The sequence below is a fragment of the Crinia signifera genome, chromosome 5, assembly GCF_055691185.1.
Source record: "Crinia signifera chromosome 5, ASM5569118v1, whole genome shotgun sequence".
Classification (NCBI taxonomy): Eukaryota; Metazoa; Chordata; class Amphibia; order Anura; family Myobatrachidae; genus Crinia; species Crinia signifera.
The window spans coordinates 102,721,961-102,736,130 of record NC_139221.1 but is presented as its reverse complement, the minus strand read 5'-3'; the positions used below and the strand labels follow the sequence as shown (position 1 = coordinate 102,736,130).

General features: G+C 43.1%; 1 protein-coding gene and 1 long non-coding RNA gene across 3 annotated transcripts in view; one reads left to right on the top strand and one right to left on the bottom strand.

The window, feature by feature from the left end:
* LOC146080453 (uncharacterized) overlaps positions 1 to 13,968 on the top strand; it is a 117,410-nt gene extending 103,442 nt beyond the window's left edge. Inside the window, exon 4 of the long non-coding RNA XR_014474883.1 lies at positions 13,717 to 13,968. This is a non-coding gene — a long non-coding RNA (uncharacterized LOC146080453). The remainder of the gene's footprint in view (positions 1 to 13,716) is intronic.
* GALR1 (galanin receptor 1) overlaps positions 1 to 14,170 on the bottom strand; it is a 199,430-nt gene that overhangs the window by 129,702 nt on the left and 55,558 nt on the right. The gene's annotated exons all lie outside the window — the stretch shown is intronic.

Genomic DNA, 14,170 nt, shown 5'->3' with positions numbered 1-14,170 from the left:
GGTCGGACCCCAACAACCACCCCTTGCCTGTTTTTGCACCGTTGGGTGAAAAACTTGGCGAAGGCGTTCACTCTAGGGGTTTGCAAATGTGCATGGGCAAATATGCGCACACACCCACCATAGGAGACAGGGCTGAATTGGGACCTGTACGAACAGGATGAAAGATTCAGAAAGTGAGAGATTTCATAAGAAATCTCCAGTTTTTTTAAAGCGGCAATCATTTACACTGCAAAAGCGGTTTGATTTTGAAGTATAAATGATTGCTCCTTTTAAAAAAAAATGGAGATTTCTTATCAAATCTCTCACTTTCCGAATCTCTCATCCCATTAGATCTCACCCAATATGTTTCAATGTGATTCTTTGAATTTATGAGTGCTTTGAAATTGTTGGAAGGGAAAAACCACACATTTTTAAAATGATTGATTTTACTGCTGTCACACACTTTGTAAACATAAATGAATGTAATTAGCTTTGTTTATTTCGATTTTTACAACAACAGTGTTTAATTACAAGATGGCTTAAATCAGTGTAACCAGAGAAGGAAAGGTTATGTATTCACACAAATCTCTGCTGCAGCTACATGTAGTGTCACTTGCCCCATATGAATACAAAAGCAGGGCCACTGCAAAGTGATGCCAAGCAGCCCTGCAAATTCTAGGTACAGTACTGTACATCAATGCCTCATCCCATATGAAATTGGCCATCATCCAGTCTGCAAAAGTTACATGGCATAAATTTGTAAAAGTTCAATGTGCACATTATTTGTTTGTGCACTGTTTTATGCACCATGAATGTTTTTTGCAATTGCAGTTTAGCATAATAATCTATATGACCTTAAATAATGTTTTCATTCATCAAAAACTAATATCCTAAAAGTAAAGCACGTAGAAGTAGTAGAACATATATTACCAACACAATTTTCTAAACAGCAAATCACAGGCCATGGGTCAGGAGAGGGGGCTGTTCTCAGAGTAATGTCTAAAGGTCCATACACACTAGGCGTTTTTGCCCAGCGTGTATGGATAAAGATGATGGCGAAAATAGCTGGGCTGAAAAACTCTCAGTGCTTTTTTTTTTTTCTTGCTATCCACTCTGTCACTCATCTGCTCATTGCTGCCGCGTACAACTGTGCGGCTTTGAGCTGAAATGAGTAAACTGAGCTGTTTTCAGCACAAAGTCGCCTAGATCAAAAAAACTAGATCACAACCATCTTTACTCCAAACAGCATATCACAGGCCATAGCCAGTAAGATAGAAAGAGTGGAGGTGGAATATTTAGTGAAAGGAAAATCATTGATTACTCAGGAATGGGTGTGTGCTTGTACATGTGGTAGGAAATATAGATTGTAAGCTCAACAGGGGCAGGGGACTAATATTCAAAATATTTTCTGTAAAGTGCTGTGGAATATGTGTGTGCTTTAGAAATAATGTAATATTTTTGTCTATATTTCTATTCGATTTTGCTTATTTAAGCAAAATAGAATAGAAACCAAATTAAACTCGAACGGAAAACGAATGCATTCAATTTCAATTCAATCCCAATGTACGGTCTCACAGCATCAAAATTTCCTAGAAAAAAATAACTGCGCAGGCAATACTATATAGTCTAGATCGAATGTGTGGATGGTATCATGGGATTGAATGGGGATTGATTAGAAATTACATTGCATCGTGTGCACCCCCTTTAATTTGGAGACATGGAGCATCTATAAAAATAAACAAGCTTCCAAAGGTGAGTCGAATTTAAACTTCTTCTACCAGCCCCAGGCCAATGCAGATGATTAAAGCCAATGTAATAGCCTACATTAAATTTGATAATTAATGAGGTTAATAAATTAACTGAATCCAACAAGCAAATCACAGTTATCAGGCCAGTGGTAAAAGCCAGAGTAGAAATTGATAATTATTTAAGAAGTTGAAAATAACTAAATTAATCCAACAAGCAAGTCACAGGCCTCATGGCAATAGAAATTGATAATTTATAGGTGATGGTTAGGAGGATCAGCCATTCGAGTTGAAGCAAGACTTAAAAGTCAAAACACCCAGCAAGTAGACCTGGAGGCTAAAGTCCAGGAGGTTGAGACTGCAATAAGCTTTGCCCTTCTAAAAACTCTTTGTACAGTAAAATTGTATTTTATCAGAGCCAATTACAGAAGCTATTTAGGGCTCATACCCAGACTGTCACAAATTTTATTCAACGGGTAACAGAGCTGGGACATTACTGACCTATAATTTGTGTTATATTTAAAATTTAAAAGATATATGCATATGCTTGCTAAGTTGTGGCTATTGTGTAAAAATACTTATATTTGTACAAAATAAACCACAATGCATGAGTGAAAAGGGAGTGGGGGAAGATGAACCTTGTTCTATCCAAAAATGGGTTTGCAAGATTCATTCCTCTTGCACAGATCGTTTTCTGCTACATAGCATTCAACAAAGTTGTGTTTATCCCGTGTATCATAAAAATGCTCAATCCAAAAGTAGAGCAACATGTCAACTTTATACATTTTTGTTAAATTAAACAAAATGCCCAAATAATCTTTCCATATGTTAGCCAATACTTACAGAGCAGACTGTGGGGGTTATTCTGATTCACTCGCAAAGGCACAATCATTCTCTAATGGACAAAACCATGTGCACTGCAGGTGGGGCTGATGTAACATGTGCAGGGAGAGTTAGATTTGGGTGTTTTATTGTTTCTGTGCAGGGTAAATACTGACTGCTTTATTTTTACACTGCAATATAGATATCAGTTTGAAGTACACCCCCCACCCAAATCTAACTCTCTCTGCACATGTTACATCAGCCCCACCTGCAGTTCATATGGTTTTGTCCATTAGAGAGTGATTGTGCCTTTCCGAGTGAATCCGAATAACCCCCTGTATGTTATGTCTATGAGTGTTTGAGTGGTACAAAAGATTTAGCGATGGTCATGAAAATTTCATAGATGATGGACATCCAAGAGCGCATATAATGGAATAAAATGTAGAAGGTTGTTCAAATTGACTGTCAACTCAGCATCGGAATGATGAGTTGGTAAACACCAACAAAGAACATGTATAGCAAGTTTTGCATCTTAACATGACAAAAGTTTGCGCTAAGTTCCAAAGCTTCTCATTGCTGAGCATAAAATAAATATGTACAGATACTGTATTGTGTAGATAAAGTTATTACATGTGATAATACATTCATCTTCCAGTATAATCCTGAGACAAAACGCCAGTCTGTGCACTAAAAACCTCCATCATAACCAAGAATGAAGAAAGCACATTAAAGCAAATGCAAATTCAGGGCCAAATAAATTGTTTTCTTTGATATCAAGATTGTTATTTTGGCAGACTTGGTACCAGAAGTTGCAAAAGTGATTCAACATTACTTAGGGTTGCCTACCCTCCCAGAATGGCCAGGAGGCTCCTGGAAATCGGGTCCACCTCCCAGCACCCTTGGAACGCAGGCAAATCTCCCAAAATCCCTCCAACCTCTTGTAATTACCACTCGGCGGGGCGGTCCGCGGAGACCATTGATGTGATTGTGACCAGAGAGAGTGAATAACTCTCTCTGCACATGTTACATCAGCCCCACCTGCAGTGCATAATGTTTTGTCCATTGGAGAGTAATTGTGCCTTTCCAAATGAATCAGAATAACTCCCAATATCTGTAAAATCTTTACTAATTTTATAAGTACCAAAGAGAATTCATGGGCACTGCTTCAGTCTAGATGAATTGTGTTTGTTTTGGAGATTTAGTATTGAATGTAATCATAATTACCTCATTTAATATTTAGATAAAAAATAATTAGACAGATATATGTATATGAGCCCAGCTGTAGTGTCTGATGGCACATTTTAACAGCCAAAAATGTATTCTACAGCAGAGAGAATAATTTACATCTCTAACAGTCAGAATTACATAAAATTATATATAATTATTCTTTCAACAGTAATATTTCTATTAACTTGTATATGCATACGTTTATTTCTGTACTATGTAGCTATCCATCTAATTTTTTATAATACCGTGGCCCTTATTCTGATTGAGTCAGACAGCTGCGTGTTCCGATGGCTGGCCGATGTATTGTGTTTGCGCATGTGCCGAGGCTTTCTGCGCATGTGCCAATGCCTCTGCATGTTCGAACACGGCGTGAATTCCATGCAGAAAAGGATCATATGGACCCATCCCAGCAGGTGGTGGAGAGGGGTGTGAAGGGCTGTTTGGACTCATTACCATATGCATATGCCCCGCATTTCATGGGTGTTTCATGGTAGGTAATCTGGCCGTGATGCACGTGTGGGGGGCGGACAGCTGACATAGCTGGATGTCAGCTGGCTGCCCATATCCCTGCTATCACAAGGAAAAATGTCCGAGTGGTCTGGAGCACTCGGGGCTGCCTGACTGTTCGGTCTATCATTCGATGGTCGGCGACCATCGGAGAATAAGGGAGGTTCCCACAAGAAACATGCCACTCGCAGTCCATTCACTCAGCGTCTTACTGCATTCGGACAGTCTGTGCAATCCGTACGGTAGGCGGGGCTAAGAACACTCGGTGGGCATCCGAAATAGGCATCCGACCGAGTCAACTAGAATAAGGGCCCATGGGTAAAATGTAATAGGACGAGAGAATCAGAAATTGATAGATTTGGTAAGAAATCTCCAATTTTTTTTAAAGTGCCAATCATTTGCACTTCAAACCAGTTTGATTTTGCAGTGTAAATGATTTTCACTTTAAAAAAATGGAGATTTCTTACCAAATCTCTCATCTCACTTTTTCTCTCATTCTATTACATTTCAACCCATATCTTAGATTATACTACTTGGAAATGACAACCAATTTCTGAATAAAAACTGACATTTTTCAGTAATTGCAATTTGATTAGTATAGAATTGATAAGCCTAATGTATAGTAATCTCTCACAAGAGTTTTGGGGCTAAATATATAGGATTGTCGACATCTGATCATTCACCATGCTTTGACTACCGGGAATACATCTGAGCATGATTTGCATATTGATGTATACTGCTTTTGGCTCTGTAACAAAATATCACTAGAGATTAACCTGGTGATCCCAGATTTAGCCTGTATTCATTAAACTCATCTGGCAGCCACAACACCATCACTTGAATCCCAGTATCAGTGGAGATGCCAATCACAACAGCAGGCATCCTGCTAATAAGGATCAGTGTTAGGCTCTAATGGAGAGGGTTCAGGTTAGGCTGCATGGGGAGAAAGTAGGGTTAAGGCCCCCATACACTAGTCCAACTTTTCCTAAGGACAAGTTAGACCAAATTCCCTTTGAGCTACCCTAGCAGCTCCCTATGAGGCTCAATTGTGATCTGGCACTTGATGTGCCATTTTTTACATTGAAAAAATCGCATGCAAAACTACTGTGGGAGCAGCGACAGTGGCGGGGTAAAAGAGCTGGGCAGCGGTGAGCGGTAAGGCAGGCTGTGATGGGCAGCTAGCAGCGGCAGGTGTCATGCAGCGATGTGGGAAGCAGTGGTAGAATTTAAATAAAACATGTCAAAGTCTGGCTGGCCATTGATGTGCTAAGAGCACTCTCAGCCAATCAGCAGCCTCCCATCTGGATGGGCGCTGTTTTGCTAAGAGAATACAGGATTAGGAAGTAGAGGGAGAGGATAATTATACATCCCCGTCAAGATTCTATTGATTTGGATGCCGCTGTTGGTCTTCTGACCACCGGCCATCCATATGTATTTCTTTAAAATATAGGCCCTTATTCTGATTGAGTCGGATGGCTTCGAGTGCGGACGGACAGCCGATGGTTGGTGTTTGCGCATGTGTAGAGGCGTATCTGTGCATGTGCACAGCATGAGGTCCGTGCAGAAAATGATCGTACGGAACCATCCGTACAGGGGGTGGAGAGGGGCGTGAAGGGCAGTTTGGGCTCATTACCATATGCGTAGGCCCTGCGTTTCAAGGGCGTTCCCATGAAAATGCTGGGCGTATGTATGGTAAAGTATGTATGGTAATGCGGCCGTGACTCATGTGTGGGGGGGCGGACAGCTGACATAGCTGGATGTCTGGTGCCCGCCCATATCCATGCTTTCATACAGAAAAATGTCTGAGTAATCTGGAGCACTCGATGCTGTCTGACCACTCGGTCCATCATTCGATGGTCAGCGACCATCGGAGGATGGGGGAGGTTCCCACAGATGGAGGAGATGTTCACATGAAACATCCACTCGCGATCCGTTCGGCCGGCGTTTTACCGCATTTAGATCCGATTCAACAAGAATAAGGGCCATAGTCTTGATACATGATACAGTTCTGGCAAAGTCGGTATCTAGCAGACCTTTGAAGATGGAAGCATTTGTGAATCTTGGTTGAATCATATAACACAACAGCATTACAATATACATGTTTAACATATAAGCCTCAAGATATAATTTAGAACCTTGGTAGTGCCACTTCTGAAGTTCCATGGAGTTTATGTGTCAATAATATACATTATAATGTGTATTAGCTATCCCCAGAATCTTACTCCATGGCCATCATGGCTGTACTACAAAACTGGATGAGAGAGGGCAACTACAACTCCTATAATGTAACTTGATAAATATTCCTTCTAGGAATTAATAATATAGTGAAACAAATATTCACTTCATCACTGCCCTTTTATTACTGGAAAATTGCAAAATAAGTGAAAGTCTGTGGATTACATCAGTTGTGAAGTGCATTATCTACAACAGATACATAATAAAAATATGACACAGAAAAATGTAAAATAAAAGTATTCAAAATACAAACTTATCCTCAGGATTTATTCCTGCATTTTTGAAGCACTAATTTTTAAGGGCCAAGCTGTCATTTTTGGGTTTGTTCCAGTTATAAAACAAATCTTCCAGCGGATTATAGCTTTAGAAAAGAGCCTACCTGATGAGGATTCCTCTTTAATTATGTTGATCAGTTTAAGCTTGATAGCAGTTGTTGTTAATAACAGTAAGGAGCTTTTCTATTGTGAGGATTCCTGTAAATCAAAATGACTGCCATCATAGGCTTGTGAGGTACAAGTTAAGATAGTTGCTGATGTTGCTAGCTACAGTTGTTCTTTTTCCAACTGCTCTTCCCTATATGCCTCCCTGTACTTATAGAATGAGGGGTTTAAGCAGTGCCAGATTAAGCCTTCGGGGGGCCCGGGGTACTTTAGACAGGGGGGCCCCCTTGCACTTGTCATTACTGGCCACAAACTGCATGGGAGAATATTACACTGTCAAAACACAGAGTAAAGGCAGAATAAACTTGGTCAATGGGTAACTGCAGGGGATATTACACACACACACATACATACAGTACACTGATCTCTATCCACACTCCCTCCCGTCCTCTTCGCTCCATCACTGACCGCCGACTGACCTCTCACCTAATCACCTCATCCCACTCCCGTGTCCAAGACTTCTCTTGCGCTGCCCCCCTGCACTGGAACAACCTCCCGCCACCCATCAGGATTTCTGATTCCCTTACCTCCTTCAAGCGCTCCCTCAAAACCCACTTTTTTCGACTAGCCTATCCCTCCTCCTAACCTCTTTTGATCCTCCTATCCTGCCCCCGTTCCCCTCCGTTCCTACTTATCCTATTGTTTTTCGTTCGTCCACCCACCTATTTTTAGTATGTTAACTCTTATGAGTAGGGCCCTCCTTCCTCACGTACTCACCCTACTTCTTTACCTCACCTGTGCTCCAGTCCTGTTCTTCCCTTCCTCTACTTCATCTTCAGTCTCCTCGACAATTTTGACACCTACTTCTGAACTGATGCTGATTTTAGTTCTACCAGCTATACCCCTATTTATACTGTATTTTTCAACACACCCTGTACGTTACCTCGTAATTTTTTTGTTTGCTATGTACGGCGCTGCGGACACTTTGCGGCGCCTTATAAATAAACGTACTACTACTACTACTACACATACATACTTACCACATGAAAAGCCTGTGTTTGTCCCTCTGCACCTTACTCTGTAGGAGACCTCACAGTCCTAGTGCTGCCTCTGATTAAAAACCCTCCCATGACTAAGCTGCTGCTGCTGTTCTCCATGGGCCTGAGAAGCATGTAATGAGCTCCACCAATCAGAGCTCAGCACAAACCTCTCAGCCTCTGCCCTCTGGTGCAAAGTGTCATGGGACTTAGTCAACTCCCAGTAATGCATAGCACACTTGTGCAATCAGTGTGCTTTGGCTCCTGATGCTCAGCACCATTAATCATTGTCACATTGGCAGATAGGTGAAGCTGCAGCACTACCCCACTCCCATGCACAAAACCTTTAGCTAAAAAAAAAAATATATATATATATTTTTAAATACATGCCAACACAGGGGGCCCCTAGCTAGAGGGGGGCCCAGGGGCACTGACCCCTTGTGCCTCCATTATAATCCGGCCCTGGGTTTAAGGGATGAGCTGACCTATCTATCCTTAAGGCTGGTTATTAGTAGAGATGAGCGGTTTCGGATCCTAGAGACCTGAACCTCCCGAACTTATCCGAGGCCAGTTCCGAGGAGTTCACCGGAGAGACATCTTTCAGAGTCCAAAACGAGGCCAAGATGTCATCATCCCGTGTCGGATTCTCGGGAACCGGATCTCTATAAAAGACCCTTCTCCGTCACCATCTTCATTCGGCAAGTGAAAGTCAGACAGCACGGATGTGTCCGTGCTGTCTGCACAAAAGAAAAAGCGGTACTTATGTATTATCTGGGCTCCCATGTTAAATGCACCCCATTTTTTCATACCCCTACTATCCAACTACGCATGGAGTTGATTTTATATAGTGTGGCGAGCGCAGCGAGCCACCGTGCCCGAGGCGTGGCGAGCGGACGCGGTCTCATAAGAAAAACGGGAGCCCAGATATTACATAAGTACCGAAAAAGCTATGGGGGACAAACTAAGACTTAATGGGGAACAAACTAAGGGGGGACAAACTCATGGGGAAACTAATAGATGCTGCCTAACTTAATGCAGGCTGCTCAAGGGGGACAACTATACATCGGGAATCTAAAAGGTACATTTGATAAGGGGGAACTAATGGTGCAGGAACTTTTGTATATCTACTAAGGGGGAACTACTGGGGGGGAAACTATACTAAGTGGAAAACTATTCAGGTTCCATCTAAGGGGGCATTACTAAGGCTACTACTAAGGGGGGCTGTTATATGGGACTACTGTGGGGCAGAGGCGTAGCTAGGGTGGAGCCGGCGGAGCACAAGCTCCGGGCGCCGACATGTCACCTGGCGCCGGAGCTCTGCCGCCGGCTCCCCCGCCCTGCTCGCCTGCTCCCAGTTGTGCCTGGCATCAGTGCACACTGGGGACAGTTAAAACCCGGCTTGGGACGCCTGATGCAGGGATGCGGCGCCATGATGTCAAACCGTCATGGCGCCGCATCCCTGCCTCCTGTGTCAGCGGCGAGCCTGGCATTGACTTCTCCCCAGCTCACACTGAATTCAGAGCGGCCTTTGTGGAACCTTCTCTGCGCGTGGTCAGGCCGGACCTGCACCGTGTGTCACTCCCAGCCTCTATCATACTGTAGAGCAAGGGTGGTCGCGTCTGCTGTGCCATGAGAGATCAAGGGCTCTGCTGGAAGCCGGAGGTGAGCCGCAGCATAGGAGACCCTCGGTTGCCGAGCATTGGCGCACAACACACCCTCCACTACCACTTCCGACGCACAGGAGAGACTCCGGCGCTGGACACATGAGACCCTCAGGCACAGTCGCTGCTGGAGCCGATGAGGGGCACAGGAGAACAGAGGAGACCCAGTACTTACAAGGCAGGTGAGAAGTAGCCCTGCACAGCGCTGCTAGTACTTTGGGGGATCAAAGTGATGCCTGACAACTTTATCAAACTCCCCTATCTCACACCCCATCTACAGGTAACTCCTGGGTACCTGAGCACAAACTGTTCTTCCCCATGCCTCTCGCTTCCTATACCCCTCCTCTCTTTCCATGCACTCTCTCTCTGCCATGTCCCCTCCTGTCTGTCTGCCAGCATTTGGGGGTACACTTGCCCATTTGTCAAGGTGCTCACATGGGACATTGGGCAGTATAGCCTTCAACAGCACCTTCCCCCTACTCCCTCAGGTAAACTCCCATCTGGGGACAGAAAGAAGTCCGTGGGGGACTGATGGTGTGCCTTGGCAAATTTAAAGTCTTGTCCAGTGTGCTGAAAGCTTAAAAAAGGTTAAATATCACTGCTGTAAAACGTGAGCCGGGAGGAAGGATGAAAGCAATACTTAGAGGGAAATTTACTAAAGCGTCTAAAACCAAGAATGTGAAGTTGCCCATATCAACCATTAGGATCCTGTCTCATTTTCCCGTATTCATCGGTAAATTCCGGCAGGGGGGGCGCACGAAACATGCCCTTGCTCCGGGCACTGTGGAACCAAGCTACACCACTGCTGTGGGGGACATCTAAGTGGCTCTCTGAAAAAAAGGTTATTTTTTTTTAAACTACAGGGCTGCCCCAAATTAGTCCATCTGTGCTGTCCAGTGTCCCATATCAGTCCAGGGAAGCTGCCCCCATTTTTTAATTGAAATAAAAAAAGTTATATATTTTTTTTTAACCTAGGGGTGTTAAGTGTGCCATATCAGTCCAGCTGCCCTGCCCAGTGTCCTGTATCAGTCCAGGGGTGTCCACATGTGTGCTGTATAATTCATTGGGTGCCCCCATGTGTCCCGTATCAGTCCAGGGATGCCCCCATGTGTCCCGTCACAGTCCAGGGATGCCCGCATGTGTGCCGTATAATTCCATGGGTGCCGCCATGTGTCCCATATCAGTCCAGGGGTACCCACAAGTGTGGCATATATTTCCAGGGGTGCCCCCATGTGTCTTGTATTAGTCCAGGGATGCCCGCATGTGTGCCATATAATTCCAGGGGTGCCCCTATATGTCCCGAATCAGACCAGGGGTGCCCGCATGTGTTCCGTATAATTGCAGGGGTGCCCCCATGTGTACCATATAAGACCAGGGGCTGCCTGCATGTGTCCCATATCAGTCCAGGTGTGCCCTCATGTGTCCTGTATAAGTCCATGGGGTGCCCCCATGTGTTCTGTATCAGACCAGATGAGCTGCCCTTTTTTTAATGAAAAGAAAATTATTATTATTTATTTTTTTTACTGAAAGGGCTGTTAAATGTATTTATTTATTTACAGTTTCTCAGATTCCACTGCGCTTTACAATAGTAGACAGTGATAAAACAAACTGGGTAACAACGGACAGGCTTGGAGCTCAGAGGGCCCTGCTGCAAGCTTACAATCTATGCTGTATCAGTCCAGGGGTGAGCCAAGAGTGCCGTATAATTCAAGGGGTGTTGCTAAGTCTGCCATATAATTCCAGGTGTGCTGCTAAGTCTGCCATAAAATTCCAGGTGTGCTGCTCTTTTTTTAAATTAAAAGAATACAAGTTTTTATTTTTTTTTACTGCAGGAATGTTGCCATGTCTGCCGTATAATTCCATGTCTGCTGCCATGTGTGCCTTATCAGTCCAGAGGTGCCGCCATCTGTGCTGTATAATTCCATGTGTGCTGTATCAGGTCAGGTGTGCCCACATGTGTGACGCATAATTCCTGAAGTGAGCCAAGTGTGTCATATAATTCATGAGTTGCTGGAAAGTCTGCTGTATAATTCATAGGGTGCTGCCAAGTGTGCTGTATTAGTCCAGGGGTGATGCTAAGTGTGCCATATCAGTCCAGGGGTGATGCTAAGTGTGCTGTATCAGTCCAGGGGTGAGCCAAGTCTGCCAAACAATTCCTGGGGTGAGCCAAGTCTTCCGTATGCAGTAATTCATGGGGTGCTGCCAAGTGTGCTGCATTAGACCATGGGTGATGCAAAGTGTGCCGTATCAGTCCAGGGGTGATCCTAAGTGTTCAGTATCAGTCCAGGGGAGATGGTAAGTGTGCTGTATTAGTCCAGGGGTGATGCTAAGTGTGCCATATCAGTCCAGTGTTTGTGCCGCCCACTTGTGTAGCTACTACTTTGGTGCGACTTTGGTGCGACCTTTCGGCCTAAAAACAATATTGTGAGGTGTGAGGTGTTCAGAATAGACTGCAAATTCTGACTGTGGGTCTAAATCGTCTGACCCAGGTAGTCAGCCCTGGGATTTAAGCCCGGCAAGTGCTCCAGTTTAAACATGGGTTGAACCCGTATCCCAGTGTAGTGTAAATGGGAAAACAGGGTCGATGCGACCTGGGACCCATTCACTGCCATTGAAAAGCTGGCATTGGGAGATGCTCGCAACTCGCAAGTTCCTGCCTCCGGTGACATCACCCACCCTGCATTATGCTGGATAGAGTTGCCTGTGTAAAAGGGGTCATAAGCCGAGTCGCACCCGGGTTGGAGCCAGGTCTAAAATTCCGGGTGCAACCCGGCTTGATGGTGTAAAAGGTGTATAAGTGTAGATATGACTCTGAGATGATGACAGTTACAGCTAGCTGCCTCTTCCTAGGTGCGGGATCCATGCTGATAATGATGATGCTCTCATCATTGCAATTTCTGTTAAAAAAATGTTCTGCTTATTTTTGTATTTAAACAGTACAGTATGCTCCTACTTATAGTCCGAGTCCTACATTTAGAGTTGACATAAATTCCTATTGCTACACCTGGCTGGGCTGGTGTCATTATAGCAGGTAGAGCAACAATTGTTAAGAAAGCTAATCTGTGTGTTAAGGTGGCCATACATCAGAAAGATATTGTACCCAATCATACAATCTCAATTGATTGTAAGATGGATTGTATGCAGATTGTGCGCACATCTTGTGTACACAAATCATACAATCCATCATCAGATGGATTGTATGACTGATTGTATGATGGATTGTATGCAGATTGTGTGCACATCTTGTGTACACAATCATACAGCAGATGGATTGTATGACTGATTGTAAGATGGATTGTGTGTAGATTGTGTGTCCAAAAACCACCAAGGACTGCCGGGGATTTCAAGGGAAATTGTACACAATCATGAGCACAATCGATCTTAAGATCGATCTTTCTGATGTATGGCCAGCTTTAGATATTTTTAAAAATATTTATATTTGTAACTGTAGTTTTGTGTCTTTCTTTTACACTTTCTTTTTTAAAGGTGGAGTGCTAGTGCCAGCATCAGCTATTAAATTTGGGCATGACAGAACTTGTTGGCACTGTAGTTTGACAGCAAAAAATACTTCTGTTTCAATTTTTAAACTTGTATTTTCCCCCAAAAAAAAGTGTTTGGGAAGAGGCATAGGGGGGGTTTCCAATTAGCTGCGATAATTGACTCACCCGGGACTATCCTATTAGTTCTGATATCAGGACTTATTCAGGATTTCGTTTTACTTGCCTCAGACATGCAATACCAAATCCCCAATAAGCATGCATTTTTTCCTGCCACATAACACACAGGTCCTTGACTTTTTGCAGATCCAGTGTTTTCATGCAACAAGGTGTCATTTTTCTCAAATTTGGGCATGACAGGACTTGTTGGTAATTTAGGTTGCCAGCTAAAAAATTTCATTTTGAAACTTTTGAAACTTGTCTTATCCCACTCTGACACTAAGGTGTTTGTATTTCTTTGTTTACATGATGCACCTTGGGAATACAGCCCTGTGCTAACTGGCCTACAGTATCTGCTATATTGCCTGAGCAGGAAAGTTAATCCGCACCATCCAATAGTATGACTGCCAGGTAACCTCTGTATGTAATTATACCTTTAATTCAGTTTTTTTTTAATGTATTTACAGTGAGGTGCTTCCCAGGAATTGGTATGAACACTTAACAAAAAAAGGAAGAAAAATAATTCCTACAAGGGGCACTCAAAAATGGCTAATTTTGCTTGTTAAGCATACTGTATATTTAACATGTTTATATTCTGTATAGTGTCCCAAGAAAAATGGTTCAAATTTAAATTGTATTTGTTATCAAAATTAAAAAGCAGCAAAATATGATTAAAATTTTTTGTGAAGGTGCAATTATGTGTAATAAAGAGTGAAAAATAAATTTAAATTAGAGCTGTCCGTTATGTGTGTTAAATTTATTTTTCACTCTTTAATAGGATGAGAGATTTATAATTGAGAGATTAGGTAAGAAATCTCCAGGGTTTTTTTAAAGTGGCAATCATTTACACTGCAAAACCAGTTTGATTTTGAAGTGTAAATGATTGCTGCTTTATAAAAAACCTGGAGATTTCTTGCCAAA